Raw genomic sequence first — 17,282 nt, 5'->3', positions numbered from 1 at the left:
ACTGTTTGGCCGAATAAAAGTCCGGGTCTGTTCCACTTACGTAGACCCGACTGTCGTGGGAACGACGGAAACATTTTGTCGTTATTGGCGGCAAATTCTCTTTTGGCTCCTGTAACTCGCAAATGTTGGAGCGGTTCGGCTACCTGACACTTAGAGCGTATTGCATAGTTCATTTATATGTTGGTATGATGGTTTCACATATTTCTTAGAAGGAATTACCATTATTGTGGTTGATAATTTGTTTGTTTAGAATACCCGCTTTTAATATTTTCAAGACTAAATAATTAACGCGAGTTTCCTAATCTTTAAGAAAATATTAAAAACCCGTAATTTTTTCATTCCATCATTTTTTCTGAAATTCATTAGTTACAATTCTTGTTTTCATCACAAAAAGCTTTCAAATTTGGTTTTAACAATAAGTAAAATTAAAAAATTGCATTGAAACAAATTAAAATATTCCATTTTGATTATATTTCATCTACCATTTCAAACATCACACTTCACTTATTTTCCTTGATACATTTCCTGCCATTATTAAAAATTATAAGAACGTTACACTCAAAACTTCAAACCGCTATGACGAAAAATAGCACATACGTTATATACTCGTACAATACCCTGAAGAAAGTTGTTACTTTTCTGCTATTTGCTATTGTGATCGTAATTCACAGGTTCGAACTGCTATCGTAAATCACAGGTTCGAACTGCGATCGCAATTCACAGGTTCGAACTGCGATCACAGTTTGGAACTGCGATCGCAATCGCAGTTCATAGAAGCGAACTGCTATTTATAAAAAGTGATTGCGATTTGCGATTTTTCAATCACAGTGAAAAAATCACCGGTAGTGAAATATCGCTCATCACTAGTGCGTATGGCCGACCTTTCGCCATATATATCGGGCTATCTGTTAGACATGTTATTGAAATTCGTGGGAATGTTTCTTTAATAATAATATGTTATTCCATACTTTTTGAGACATACCGACTTAAGCAGCTGCTGTAAACAAATTGTTTGACCGATCGCGCTGATATTTGCCATAGTAATTAACATTCCTACTAACAAAAAAATACATTTTTTTCTCTGGTGTGTTTTTGTCACAATACAGTCTGTTAAGTAAGAGCGTGGTCGTGTTAATTTATAAAAAAAAAAATTTTATGAAACTTTCATATTTATAGTATACTAGAGGACCGGCCAAATTTTATTGTGGCTGTTACATAGGTAGTACTACTAATACCATCTATATGATTTCTATTAGTTAGATTATAAATATTATTTAAGGAATAATCGCATTTTTGGTGAAGCAACTTGTGTTAGTTTACAAAAAAATTAATCATAAAGAATTTCGTGCGTTAAGAAAGAATTGGTTTTTGGGGTAAAAATACTATTGAATTTGGGCTGTGCATCAGTGAAATCAATCGAGTCCAATCGATTGTCATCCTAGTGGGCTGCATATTAAGAAACGGTTCTCAAGCGTGAAAAGACAAAAAATCGGCTGGCAAGATTATGGCATCAGTCTTTTGGGATGCTCGTGGTATATTATTCATAGAATGATAAATGAGCCAGATTTAATTCATTACATTGTGAATTTGATTGTAGTTCTATTCTACCATCCTAATATTTAGCAATTTTATTATTTTTCAGGAAGGATCAGTTTGAAATTGTACGCATATATGTATTCATTGTTCCCTCTTAAATATTGCTTTGCTCTGTGCAATGCTTCGAAAAGATTTCTGTATATCTCAAATTTTAATAGACCTTTTTATCAACACTTCAGTTATGCCACTATTTTTTATGCCAGACCTTTTGCAATTGTAAATTGCCTGTCAAGATACCCCCTCCAATAGTTAGCAGGTATGAAAAAAATATTATAGTTACCCATAGATGTATTGAATGACCCAATTTATTACTTAAGAACGAACAACTCTGTCTACAATATGAAAACTTGATCCACAGATGTCGCCTTTTACTTTGGCATCGTTTTCTTTAATGCACGTTTACGCCAATTTACGGTTTGAAAATAGAATACTGCGATGGTAGCGCCATCCATCGGTCAAACATTTAAAATTAGCAATTAATTACAAATGAAAAATTAATTAAAAAAAACATTTTCCAGTGGACCAAATTGTAAATCTAAACCATTCTCGAATCTCCTTGAGCATATACACAAAATTTCATCAAAATCGGTCCATCCGTTTAGGAGCAGTTCAAATGCAAACACACGGTCAGAAGATTTATATACATAAAGATATACATTGTAGTACACATTACAAATAATGATGTAATTTGGTCAATAATATGTTCAGTCACCACCGGCGTCGTTAATTGCCTGGCATCTCCGAGACATGCTTTTTACTAATTTGAAGGCGTATTCTAGTGGCGAGGATCTCCAGATCCTATGAATATCGTAAGACAACTGCTTCAAAGTGTATGTGCGTCTTTCACGGAGCTTCTGTTTTATATATGCCCACACATTTTCAATAGGATTTGCATCGGGCGACTGCGACGGCCAATCCAATGTAACGATGCCAGATTGAGTTTTCCATTGAATACAGAGCTTGCTGCGGCGTTTACGACCGTTGTCTTCCTGCAGAATTCAATCTTCATTTTTTGTGATGAACCATCGTTTGGCAGATGGCAGCAAAGCCTTTTTGTAGATTTTTATCTTTTTTTCGGTATTTAGGTTGTCAGTAAAGAGGTACAAAGTACAAAGATGCACCTTTATTTCATGTTTTACGGTCCGCTAAACAAGCCTGTTGGTGGAAGTTGACCAGGCTCGCCTGAGGACAGAACGTTTGCATATAGAACATTCATCAGAAAAAATGCCATTTTCAAAATCTCTATCAATATTCTCATGCGCCCAAGCGAGTCGCTCTGTCACAAGTTTTTCAGTCAACAGAGGCTTCTTCATTGTGTTGCGCCATTTCAGATCATGAGTATGAAGAAAGGTTCCGATAGTTTCGTAGGATATATCTAAACCTCTTTGCTATTAATTTTGCTTGTCCTTGCCAACAGTGTTAAAGCAAGATTTCGCGAAAATAGTTTCACTATTCTTTTTTCATCTTTTTTGTTCAGTTTTCCTATCGAACCACGTTCTGGTAAATCATCGACATTTTTAGCCACTATATATCGGTGTATCCACTTCTGTACAAATGCCTTCGACTTTCTCATATATTTAGCAGCCGCTGATCGCGACATTTTGTGACCTTGACCTTTCGGGTGTATGCAAAGGAACGCAGCTTAACGTGATTATCTTTCAAAAGATCAACGGCAACTGAACCTTTGCTGACAATGCATCAAGGACAAAGCTTCCCTCTATCGGCTGGCGAAGGAATTAGAGCAAAATCTTTCATTAACTGTCGGTAAAGTTGACCACGCTTTTACTTGACAGACTCTATATACCGTTTAAAAGATGTTTGAACTTCCAGTTGACTTTGTACTGCATACTTGTATATCAGCCAATGTGAGAGTTCCTTTAATGATATTAAGAGATCATATGTTTCTAAAAACAGCGTGTCTTTGTACCGAAGATGAATAAAATCGGGTGCACTAGACCTTCCTTAGCCATTCCTTATTTGTTTTTATTAAATTTTATTCTATTAAATATCTAGGCAGTTGCCAACCCTTAAAAAAATATTTTCCATTTTGGGAAACTTAAAAGTCTTTAGTTTTTTGCATTTCTTTAACTTGTCATTTTAAAAGACACATTTAATTTTAATGTCATCAGTGTTAAGCCGTAAACCTTAAGAGTAGTTTTGTGACTTCAGCTTTTCACTGACGGGTTGAATTTTACGCCTCATTTATAAAAATTATAAACTACAATAAATAAATGAATTATAAATTCATTATTATTTCTAAAACTTGGTTGTAATATTGGTATGCATTTTCATTATTGTTGCATAAAGAACTATTTGCCTTTATGCGCCACTCCATGTTTGTGGGAGTTCATATTTTCTTAATTAAGCGATATTGCGAAAGTTTACTCCACATTAGTTGCCCGACATGTGCGAACTCGCCTAAATTGTGGCAAAACCTCAAATTCTGAAATGTTGCCGCAACAAAACTGTGTTAAATGAAAAAAATCTATATGAAATACTGCGCGCACACAACTTCAACAGGCCAAGCGCTTGGATCGCATTATTTTCTTGTGAAAACTGTGTTGAGAAAACTCTAAGCGCACGCGCATTAGCCGCTAAATGCACTCAGCGCGCGCGAATGGCAGACCGCAAGTGCAAGTCTTGCGCGATTGCGGCGCACCATTCACCATTTGTTCAAACACGCACACAAACAAAGCGCAGTGTATGCGTCTGTGCAGTTTTTTTTATTTATTTTCAATTGGCAATTTTTTGAAGCTTTTTTGACCAATATTTACTTATTCGTTGCACTCGAGAATTTCCTCACTCAAAGCGCGGGTAAATTGTGCGCTGCAGCTTGGCCAACTGCCTGGCGTGCTTCCGTGCAGCGAGTGGTTAATTCATTTGCGCTTTTGCGCCTCGATTTCGTTGAGATTTTCATGTGGCGGAAAAACCGGCCTCCAAGACGGCACTCATTTAGTCTGCTGTGTGAGCTTGACAAGCGCTTAATATGTCTGCCCGTGGTCGCCAATAAATGTAAGTATGCGTATGTGTGTGCAACTTCCATATTCAATGGCTAATAATAATTTAGAGGCGTTCTGTGGTAATGATCGCTGCGCGCCGCCCGTCAAGATGGCATGCCGCCGAATGAGTTCGACCAGTTTTGGCGCAGTCAGCGCTAGTATGCTCGCACTTGTTGTTGCTATTGTGTTGCCATTTTTTTACTAATAAGGATAACTGGCTACATACATACACTTGCAGTGGCTTGCCACAGCCGTTGTTGCAACAACCGTAGATTCGTCAATATTCCACGGCAATTACATTGCATTGCGTTGCAACATTTGTTGATTACATGATATACATACATACATATGTATGTATGTATATGTATATGTGTATTATGAGTATATTTCTTTTGGCTGCTTTTGCCGATACGCCAGTCTAATTATTATCGCGAAAGAGAATGTTGGTGAGCTTCTAACTCAAAAGTTGCTTGCATATGAAATGTGTAATTGTTGTTGTTGCTGTCCCAACGTTTCCAAGCTAATTCCGCTTGGTTTTTAGGTCGCTGGTGCGCTGCGCATGCGCAGTTGCTGGTCCGTTGTTCCACGTTCAGCGCTTTGCTTTTCGACTGGCTAGCATTTTCGAGTATGCATTTTTGTCTGTTGCACATATGTGCTCTTACAGACTTTTATTTTTGCAAGTTCCTTGTTTGCTTGTTTGGTTCGCCGTTGCAAGAATCACGTTGCCGTGTATTGCGTACGAGTGCTGTTGGACAACCGGCAAAAAGTAGATGCGAACATAGAAGCAATATGGTTGAATGTTGGAGAATGGCTAACGTGCTATTCAGGTTGCGAATTATTGCTGACACCTTTCTGTCCGGCTGTGGCAACAAAGCGCTATTTTAGTAGCTGGTAAACTGAGACAGTTGAGCGTTGCACAGTGGATGATTTGGGCGTGTGTATGAATAAAACTTAATAGTAATAACAGTTCGTACATAAATAATAAGTAGAAAAGACGTTAACTGCGGTTGCAGCGAGGCTATAACACCCTTCAAAAATACAAATATTCCTCAAATGAACTCTAATCAGGCAGTTTGTATGGCAGATATGTGCTATAGCAATCCGATCTTAACAAATCCTTCGGATAATGCATTATTGCCTCTAACTATAGCCAATGAAAATTTTGGTAAAAATGTCTAAACCAATGAAAAATAGATACAAACATTTTATTCCAATCGTTCAGTTTGTATGGAAGCTATAGGCTACTGTGATCTGATCTGAAATAGCGCCTTAGGAAATAGCGCATGCCAAATTTCTTGAAGATATCTCGGTAAATTAAAAAGTTTTTCATACAAATATCTTATTCCCATCGTTCAGTTTGTATGTCAGCTATACACTATAGTCGACAAATGTGCGGCTTCTTGGTGAGAAAAGTACGGGTTCAAAATTTCAGACACATTGTTCAGGGTATAATAATACCAACACATACGTAATTTATTTAAAAATAGTACAACTATGCCCACTGTACACATACATATGATGTTGTAACTGCAATTGATGCTAACATATTACTGGAGTAGCAAAAAGTAGTAAAAAATGGTTTCACTTTCTTAATATTCTGGTTTAAATTGAGAGATTCTTGGAGGAGATAATTATTCTGATTTCACGTTTTTTGAGTTATATAACTCAAAACATGATTATACAATATATATGTATATAGTATTTTTAGGCGGAGCAATATCAGGCTTTGAATAAAAAATCAAAACAGAATTTGTGTGCGGACAACGAGGCAGGAAAGTGAAACTGTGTGTGTTGTGAATGTAGAATTCAATCGAGCTCCAAATTTTAAGGTTTTGAACAATGAGTAATTCAAACTAAAATTTCAAAGCATTTAGTATATAGATTAATAAGAATTAAGTCTTCAGAGTACTTTATATAAAATATCACTATATTTAGAAAACAGTAAACGATCATTATGGTGGTAAGGTACTTTCAGCAAAGCAAATTTTTTCAATTCCACAGAAAATGTGTTTTTTGTACTTTATCTAGATTACTCATACATATTTATATTATATGATGACATATAATGTCTGTATATATCTTGCTGTTTCAAAAAATGGTTTTCGAAGCATATATTTTTATACCCTGAACAGGGTATAATTAAGTTTGTCACGAAGTTTGTAACACTTAGAAAGAAGCGTCGGAGACCCTATAAATGATATATAAATGATCAGTTAATTGAGCTGAGTCGATTTAGCCATATCCGTCTGTCTGTCCGTCTGTCTGTATATATACGAGCTAACCTAATTTTCTCTTCAAGAATCTGCTCATTTGTCGGAACTGCCGATATCGGACTACTATAACATATAGCTGCCATACAAACTAAATGATTGGAATCAAGTTCTTGTATGGGAAACTTCCTCATTTGGCACAGGTTATTTTCTATGTAACATACGAAGAAATTGTTCAGATCGGCTCACTATAGTACATAGCTGCCATACAAGCCGAACGATCGGACTCAAGGGCTTGTATGGAAAACTTTCGCATTTAACATGGTATCTTCACCAAATTTGACATGGATTACTGCTTAATCTTCGAAGAAATTGTTCACATCGGATTACTAAAGCTTATACAGTCTGTCAAGTAAGAGCGTGGTCGTGATAATTTATAAAAAAAAAATTATTTTATGAAACTTTTATATTTATATTTATATGCAATTTAGTCAATAATATGTCCAGTCACCACCGGCGTCGGTAATTGTCTGGGGTCGCCGAGGCATGCTTTCTACTAATTTCACGGCGTATTCTATAGGGGCAAGGATCTCAATATCCGACGAATTTCGTAAGACAACTGCTTCAAAATGTATGTGCGTCTTCCACGAAGCTTCTGTCTAATATTTGTTCACACATTTTCAATTGGGTTTGCATCGGGCGACTGCGACGGCCAATCCAATGTAATGGCAGATTGAGTTTTCCACTGAGTACAGAGCTTGCTGCGGTGTTAAGGATCGTTGTCTTCCTCCAATCTTCATTTTTTCTGATGAACCATAGTTTGGCAGATAGCGAAAAAGCATTTTTGTAGATTTTTATCATTTCCTCGGTATTTAGGTTGTCAATAAAGAGGTACAAAGCGCCGAATCCCTGCTTTAAGAAGCAGCCCCAAAGATGCACCTTTATTCCATGTTTTACGGTCCGCTGAACAAGCCTATTAGTGGAAGTTGACCAGGCTCGTGTTAGGACAGAACGTGCCCGCATAGAACATTCATCAGTAAAAATGACATTTCCAAAATCTTTATCAATATTCCCATGCACCCAAGCGAGTCGCTTTGTCACAAGTTTTTCAGTCAACAGAGGCTTCTTCATTTCCAACTTCCATTTCAGATCATGAGTATGAAGAAGGGTTCGGATAGTTTCGTAGAATATATCTAAACCTTTTGTCATTAATTTTGCTTGTCCTTGCCGCAGTGTTAAAGCAGGATTCCGCGAAAACTGATTCACTATTCCTTTTTCATCTTTTTTGTTCACTTTTCCTATCGAACCACGTTCTGGTAAATCATCAACATTTTTAGCCAATATATATCGCTGTATCCACTTCTGTACAAATGCCTTCGACTTTCTCAAATATTTAGCAGCCGCTGATCGCGACATTTTGTGACCTTTCGGGTGTATGCAAAGGAACACAGCCTCGTAGCGCGACGCGTATTTAGCACTCATGGCGTTTAACTTGATTCTCTTTCAAAATATCAACGACAACTGAACCTTTGTTGACAATGCATCAAGCTTCCCTCCATCGGCTCGCGAAGGAATTAGAGCGAAATTTTTCATTAACTGTCGATAAAATCGACTATGCTCTTACTTGACAGACTGTAGCTTCCAACCGAAGTTAACGTTTTTTCTTGTTTTAATGCAATTTTGATTGATTTCAGACTTCTCTCTATATTTTAGTCCAGAAATTAACATTGGAAGTTACTCTAATTTTGAGATTGATTTATCTACTGGGGATCGGTTGTCATGAAATTTACCTGTAAATCGTTATTTCAAGGTTGGGTTCTTTGTAGGTGCTGGAAAATTACTTAAAAATTTAAACTTTTTATTAGCAAATCCAAAACCAGTTTTACTAGTATAACTGATTCTTTAGCTTTCATCATACAAAATTACTTCCAGCGAGTCAGACCTTTGTAGCACTATTGCCCTTAGACAATTTTCCAATAGCCTTTATTTGACAGATCACGTGTGAGTCATGTCAAGCTGTCATGTTATATTTCTTTGGTATTCATCATGAAAAAACTTAGTCTGCAGAATGTTTACAAATCGTTCAACTTTATTACGAAATTTTACTATTCTATTCGCAACACCATCACCTATCTTGAGACCCATCATTCATTATTGGATAATATTCGACCGAATAGACCACGCCTAGCATTTAGTGAAGAAAATATAGCTGCCGTAGCTAAGAGTGCCGTTCGTACTCGGGCTAATGTATGTTATAACGGTGCATTTTACGTCGAGATCTTAATTTGAAAGAGTACAAAATACTGTGCAAGAACTGAAGCCGCTCGTCCTTCCCTAGTAACATCGCTTCGCTCTATGGTGTCTTGAAAAGTTCCAGGAAGATCGGATGTTTTCTAGGCAAATTTGTTCAGCGATGAAACTCATTTCTGGCTCAATGGGTATGTAAACAAGCAAAATTGTGGCATTTAGAACGAAGAATACTGTGATGAGATTCAAGAGCTGCTATTTCATCCAAAAAAGCAACGGTTTGGTGAAATTTATGGAGCGGTGGAATCATCTGTCAATATTTCTTCAAACACGATGGCGGTGAGAACATAACCGTCAATGGCGACCATTATCGCGACATGATAACCGACTATTTGATGCCTGAAATTAAATCTCGTGATCTTAGACCCTTGTTTTCAATAAGATGGTGCAATTTTCCACACATCGTATCAATCAATGTATTTATTGAGAGAACACTTCGGTGAGCAGATAATTTCAAGTTTTGGGCCACCAAGATCGTATGATATCACAACGTTAGACTTTTTCGTGTGGCGATATGTAAAGTTTAAAGTCTATGCGGACAATCCCGCTTCGATTCAGACCTTAAAGCAAAACATCACGTGTGTCATTCGTCAGTCACCAGTCGAAATGCTCGAACGGGTTCTCGAAAATTGGACTGAATGAATGGACCATCTGAGACGTAGGCGCGACCAATGTTTATTTAATATTTTAAATGCCATAGAAAGTCCTTTCGAATGATAATAAAGATTCCTCATGAAGTTGAAGTTTCTGTGTATTTAAAAAAAGTAGGGAACCTCGAAATGGATCACCCTTTAGTTTCAGTAAAATAATATGTGTTTTATAAATTGAAGAGGCTTAAGCCAGTTTTTTTTATCTCAAGGCTAACGAAATTATAACTTCACTTTTTACTGTTTGAATGATCTGATATAATACATACATACAAAGAAACATACTCGTATATGTAAAGTGCACACTCTAAAATTTTTATAGGTGAGTACATAGAACCTGTACTAAAAAATTTGTTTTTATACCAACTATAAAAAATCCAATTGAAAAGCAAAGATTGACGGATGCACAGACGAATAGTCGTGCAGCGAATGTCAAGTGTACTCGTACATGTATTTTATTGTTGTCTTAATTCTTCTCAATTCTCCTGGGCTATGTGTTTAAAACGATGAACGGAAACGATTTTTGTTTTAAGTAGTATGTGTGTTTATTTTGTTATTGAAGGCTAATCAAGTTCTTGATATCTCATTATACTTACTATTCAAATATATTTATATACGTACATTTGTAATTACGTAAATTTGTTAATTGAAATGAATTAAGTGTTGAAGGGTATCAAGTATGAGCTTGAATACTAAAATTACGAGCACTCACTAAAGTTAACATAAGTTAAATGCGGGTAAGAAGGTTTATAATTACTGACAGTGACTTCCTGTCTTAAACTAATTAAATTCAATTTAATAAGGGTTTGTTGTGTATATATACACGAACAAATAAAAATATATACATACATATATACCTGTATATAAGTTTTTGGTCAACTACTTTTAATTTTTTTTCCTTAAATTGAACGAAAATATCGTCCGAAATTACGTAAAACCATAGTACACGGTTTGTCCGGAAGGTGATAGGACTGAGTTGATTACAAAAATTTATTGAAGCAATCGTTACAATTCTTTAAAAACTTTCAAAATAGGCTTCTTCTGCGTCGATGCACGATCGCCCGCGCGATTTCCAAGCATTGAAAGCGTCAGGGAAGCATTCTCCGGAATAACCTTGAGAGCCGAGGTGCTTGCTGCTTGGATCCGCTCTGTTGTCTCAAAATGCTTGCTTTTCATCGGCATTTGTTTTTGTCTCGGGGTCATACTCGAAGATCCAGATTCCCTCCGTTGTATCAAAATGTTTGCATTTCATCGGCCTTTGTTTTTGTCTCGGGATCATACTCGAAGATCTATGACTCGTCACCTGAGTTTACGTTATTCAAAAATCCACAATTCCACTTCGCACACAATTTCTGGTCGTCAGTGAGCACTTTTGGGACCATCTTCGCGCACACCTTGCGCATGTTGAAGTGCTCCGTCACAATGTCATGAACCGCAGATTTTGATAAATTTAACATCTGGGCAATTAAACGAATACTTAGTTGACGGTCTGAGTTCAAAACTTTGCGCACACGAGTCACATGTCGGTGTTTGTCGAAGTCACGGTCTTCATTAGCGACCTCTTCCCGGCCCTCCAAAACGGTCTGGTGCCACCGAAATACATCATTTCCTGCTAAAGCAACATCTGGGTAAGCCTGATTGCTAATATGAAACGTCTGTGTCGCAGATTTATCGAGTTTCACACAGAATTTAATCGCATATTTCTGCTCTAACGATTATGGGAGTCCAGTTTATACCAAATCTTAGCGATCGACCAATGGTAGACAAATTTAACTAACTGCTACAAAGTGTTTGTAAACTTTCAAAAATTTACTCACGAAGTACTAGCGTCATGGCTAGATAAAAACGTAAGCCAGAAGAATGTTGCAACCTTCACGACAAAATGTGCAATTTAAGCAAATTTTCTACTTTTTTTTCTTTATAAAAGTTAAGTTTAGCTGTTTTAGATTAAGGCAGCAAGGCAGCTAAGACAAAGACCTTTAATGAATGCAATAAACAACAAAGTTAAAATTAAGTCATAAACGAGGCATGCGCGCTTAAGTGTTGTCTTGGGCGTGAATTGGCGAAAAGCGGCAAGCGCGCAAATATTGCATCAATGTCGGCCAATTTCGTTGAAGGCAATGGAAATAGTACAAAACGGCTGACGCGCAGCTGCTGCTAAACAAAAACAAACAACGAAAGCCAACAACGAAACGTGCCAAATCAGCGCGCAAATCAGCAGCAATCAGCAGAAAAGACAAGCAACTGACACACAGGCACACAAAGCGCGCGAGCAACAAATGCAAAAGCTGTGAGAAAATGCCACAAAGCGACAGTCAAGCGACGCAATGCTAAATTCAGACAACGAATGGCGAAGTCGAGTGACGACCGCTGCCGCAACAACAACTCCAACAACGCTGCATGCCGCAATCGCTGCAATTGTGACGTCAACAAAGTGCCACTGGCTTACACACTGTTGCACATCGCGTGTGGCATGCAGCTTGAAATCGAAAGAATACAACAAAAACGGCAGCAAAAGTGTAGGAAAAAGAAAAATTACCACAAAACAATTATTCAAAAGGCAAGCGAAGTCATTGCACATGCAATGCCATAACATACACGCATACATACATATGTACGAGTATATATGTACATAGATATCTTTACTTACTTTGCGTTGCATTGCATTGCGGCAGCACGTTTGTTGCTCAAGTCTTCTGTTGCTTCGCCTTATCCGAACGGTCTAGACACTCGCGCTTTTTGGCGTGTCGCGTTGCAGTAGTCGCACCATAGCTGCCGGTTGGCTTTATTATGCGGACAGTTATTGAAATGAAAAGTGTGCTTTGGTTGAAAAATGAAATTGAAATGAACAGCACTTGCACACTGTTACCCACTTTCGTTCGCTTTGCATGCCCAACTGCGGCCAATTTTACCATTGCACGGTACTGGCACAGTCACCTTCACAGTCGTAGCAATCAGCTAGTTCGGCGCATATGGGCTGTTGCACGTGATCAAAGAGGTTGAGTAAGTTTTGTGTGGGTGACCTTGTCAGTGAAATTGTTATGCTGTGCAAATGCCAATTATCATGCTTTCATTACATAATTATAAATACGTTAGAGGTCTGATAGGTGGGATAAGGATTTGAGTCGCCGCCGTAACGTATGTATAAATATATATAACGGTATTTTACTACCATTAGTGTGAAGACTTCCATTCGTTTTAGATCATGTCCACTTATACGGCAACTTGTATATTTTTTAGAAGAGAAGTCCACTCGAAACACGCCAGAAATATTAAGGGGTTAGAGGTAGTTAGAGGCACCAAAAAATGAAAGTTTTCAGTATTTTTTTTTTTTTTGCTACTAATTCATGTTATTTCACAAAAGTAGTAATATGGCACTATTATAGGATGTGTTGACTTGAAATCACGAAAATTTCAAAAAAAACAAAATTTACTTTCCAAAGTTATAGTTGTTTGTGTTGACACTGTTCCAAAAAAAGTACTTGCGGTGACAAGCATAAGTCCTTGGAGATTCATCTAAAAACAATCGGACAAAAAAAAATTAGTTTTATAAATAGATAATCTCGGGCCTGATCGAAGGATTTTATTTTTTTTTTCAAAATTAACAAAATGGCGGCCTCAGGAAAATTTTTTTCAAAATTTTGCGAAAAAATCAACAGTTAATTGGTCTTAAAAAATCGGAATTTTCGAAAAAATATATCGAATCCTTCGATCAGGCCCGAGTTTATTATGTATTATAAAAGCTGTATAAATTTCATTACCATCTACTGAGCGGTTTTCGAGTTTCAGTTGTCACCGGTTCAAAAAACATAGTTTTGTGAAAAACGCGTTTAAAGTTTCACAGTTTCAAGTTTGAAGTGCTCGATCTCTTTTTGTTATTTTTCGAATAACTCAAAAATTAATTATCGGATCAACGTGAAATTTTCAGAGAATATTTCTAAGATATTACACTTAACGAAAATGCAAAAAAATTAAGTTTTTGAAAGTTCTAACTACCCCTAACCCCTTAATGAATACGACTTTAAGCTATTCCCATTTTCACGACAAATTACGGTGGGCAAAAAATAGTAAGACTGCCTTTTTTTTTAAATTTCGAGCGAAACCCATTCGTCAAAATATTTTTTTCTAAGTTTTAATTTGGCCCATTTCACATCAGAAGAGTCATTGGTGTTTAGTACACGCTTATCTCTGTGAAGTATATTAAGTGCATTCGGCGATTTTTACGATGAGTGAAATTAGTCAACAAAGAAGTCCAATAAAATTTTGTGTGCGGAATTAAATTTCTGGTGCCGAAACGTTGAGCATGTTGGAAATGGCCTTCGGTGAGAGTTGTTTGTCGCGAGAAAGTGTTTTTCATTGATACAAGCTATTCAAAGAGGGTAGAGAATGTGTTGACGACGAACCACCGTTAATAAAATAAAGGAATTGGTGCTTGAGATTCGACTATTAACAGTCGGAGTTCTTACCGGAATCGTTGGAATATCGGAACGATAAATAAAAACCATACTTTTCGACTACCAGGTTGTCATGAAACGTATTACTACTGTCGCTGAGTCTTGAAACTATGCTTGCGAAGCCAAAAAAACCACGTCAAAGCAGGTCAAAAATCACGGTTATGTTCTTCGATTGTCAAGGTACGGTGCATTCCGAATTTCTTCCGACCGGCCAAACTGTCAACAAGGAATACTATTTGAGTGTTATGCGTCATTTGAGCGAAGTTATTTGCAAAAACAGGCCGGAATGATGAGTCGACAACTTTTTTCGACAAAATTTTCAACCAATATCGAGCCGCAACCTCCGTATTCTCCTAAGTAACTCCGTGTGACTTCTGGCTATTCAGCAAACCCTAAGCGAGTAGACTGGGGAAATTGTTTTGAGTCAATTGAAGGCATTAAACGTGAATCGCAACGCGCATTGTAGGTTGTTTTGGAAATTGACTTAACAACTGTTTCGAGGATTGGAAAATACGTTGGCACAAGTGTATTGAGGCCAAGGGGAATTACTTTGTAGGAGAATACATAGATTTGAAGAATAAATTAGCTTCCATATAAAAAAAACTTTTAAACTTCCCTGCTTCCTTCACTTTAGAGTATACAACTCAAAAAACAATAAAGTTTTCTGAATAAAACTTCACACAAATAGTGTCCTTAAGATATTTTAACTTAAGCGCCAAAAATCGGACTACTTTTCAAGGACCCAGGCAGCGAATATGTGGACATTATCATTCTGATCATTTTTATATACATAACATCCGGTTAGATGAACACTATTATACTCTATAGCCACATCTTGCAAGCGTATAATGAAGGTGTCAGGGCCAGGGAGATTCTTCCTCTAGTCCTGATATAACTAAAATATATGGATTTTTAAACATCCTCTTACACTTTATAACCTATATGTTGGTCAATCTGTGGGTTTCTTTATGAAATTCAAAGGTCATCTCTTTCATTTCATATGTCGTAGCCGCAAAACTGAATAAAATCAGGTCAAAGCTTTCCTTAGCCACCTGCATACCTTTATATACATAAATCTTCTGACCGTGTGTTTGCATTTGAACTGCTCCTAAACGGTTGGACCGATTTTCATGAAATTTTGTGTGTATGTTCCAGGAGATTCGAGAATGGGTTAGATTTACAATTGGTCGACTGGAAAATGTTTTTAAATTATTTTTTCATTTTTAATCAATTGTTAATTTTGGAATGTTTGACCGATAGATGGCGCAACCATTGCAGTATCCAAGATTCAAACCTTAAATTGACGTATTCATACATCTATGGGTAGCTATAACATTTTTTTCATACCTGCTAACTATTGGAGGGGGTATCTTGACAGGCAATTTAAAATTGCAAAAGGTCTGGCATAAAAAAATAGCGGCATAACTGAAGTGTTGATAAAAAATTTGAGATATACAGAAATCTTTTCGAAGCATTGCACAGAGCAATGCAATATTTAAACGGGAACGATGAATACATACATATGTATATGCGTACAATTTCAAACTGATCCTTCCTGAAAAATAATAAAATTGCTAAATATTGAGAATGGTAGAATAGAACTGCAATCAAATACACAATGCAATGAATTAAAACTAACTCATTTATCATTCGATGAATAATATACTACGGGCATCTCAAAAGACTGATGCCATAACCTTGCCAGCCGATTTTTTTTGTTTTTCCACGCTTGAGAACCGTTTCTTAATATGCAGTCCACCAGGCTGACAATCGATTGGACTCGATTGATTTCACTGATGCACAGCCCAAATTCAATAGTATTTTACCCCAAAAACCAATTCTTTCTTAACGCACGAAATACTTTTTGATTAATTTTGGTGCTTCATCAAAAATGCGATTATTCCTTAACTAATACTTATAATCTAACTAATAGAAATCATATAGATGGTATTAGTAGTACTATCTATGTATCAGCCACAGTAAAACGTAAGCGGGTCCTCTAGTTGTATATATGTATGCTTACCACTCTTCGCAACAGACATACGCACATATAATATATAGTTTATGATCATAGTTGCATGCTTTGATCTATGTATATTTTTAATTACATACTTGTGTAACAAATATTGCATTTTTGGTCAAAATTTTCAAAGCTGAGAATGTTGAAGGCAGGTAATTGGCTTACTCATACATAACATAATTACTTACCTATGTATTGGTATTATGTATACTTACTTAAATATATATATATAAAGTAAGTATATGTATAAGTAAACGCATATGCTAAGAACCAGTTACCGTCAACTATTGCTAGAAACTCTTCATGGCTTCTACTTACTACTCTCCGAGACAGACTTGTAAATCGCTAATCAAATGCAGGCAAACGCCAAAGGGGAATTACACCACAAACTGCAATCCGTTGAACTTAAGTGTGTGAGTATGTATGTCTGTAGGGGAGTCACTGCACTGTATCTGTGCTGCAAGCGACGTTGGAGAGATCCGCCAAGCAATTTGTTTTGAAAACGAAAAGTAAAAGAACTAAGAAAACAAGAAATTCCTAGGGAAGATGCCTATCAAGTATGTGAAACAGGATCTGAAGCAGAAAAAAAGTGTATATATATTCATACATAAACATCTAAACTAGTGAAAAATGGCAACACGGCATGGCATTTAGTAAAGGTTCTGCCAAAGCGGCTAACGAACTTGCAAGCGAGATGAGCAAGCATTTGCATTATATGGGCACATACATATGTACATACTTGTATATGTATGTACTTATATTAATACGTGGAAATCTTGATGAGTCAGGTAAATTTATAAAGAAATTTTAAATAATTTAGAGAACATTTCAAAACCTGTTGCATGGTTGGTTGGTCAGTTCGAAGTTGAAGAGATGCGCAAAACTTACATACATGTAAATTACTTATATACATATTAAGATAATTCGTTTTTTAATATAAGTTACTTCCTGGAGTCAAAAATTGGTAATTCAATGATATGAAAAACATTGAAAATACTAGACGATCCGTAAGTGGACCAATATTAAGTTGAAGATAATAAACGTCGCCT

This window comes from Bactrocera dorsalis, chromosome 4 (genome assembly GCF_023373825.1).
Source record: "Bactrocera dorsalis isolate Fly_Bdor chromosome 4, ASM2337382v1, whole genome shotgun sequence".
NCBI classification, from domain to species: domain Eukaryota; kingdom Metazoa; phylum Arthropoda; class Insecta; order Diptera; family Tephritidae; genus Bactrocera; species Bactrocera dorsalis.
This window is presented reverse-complemented; position numbering follows the sequence as displayed.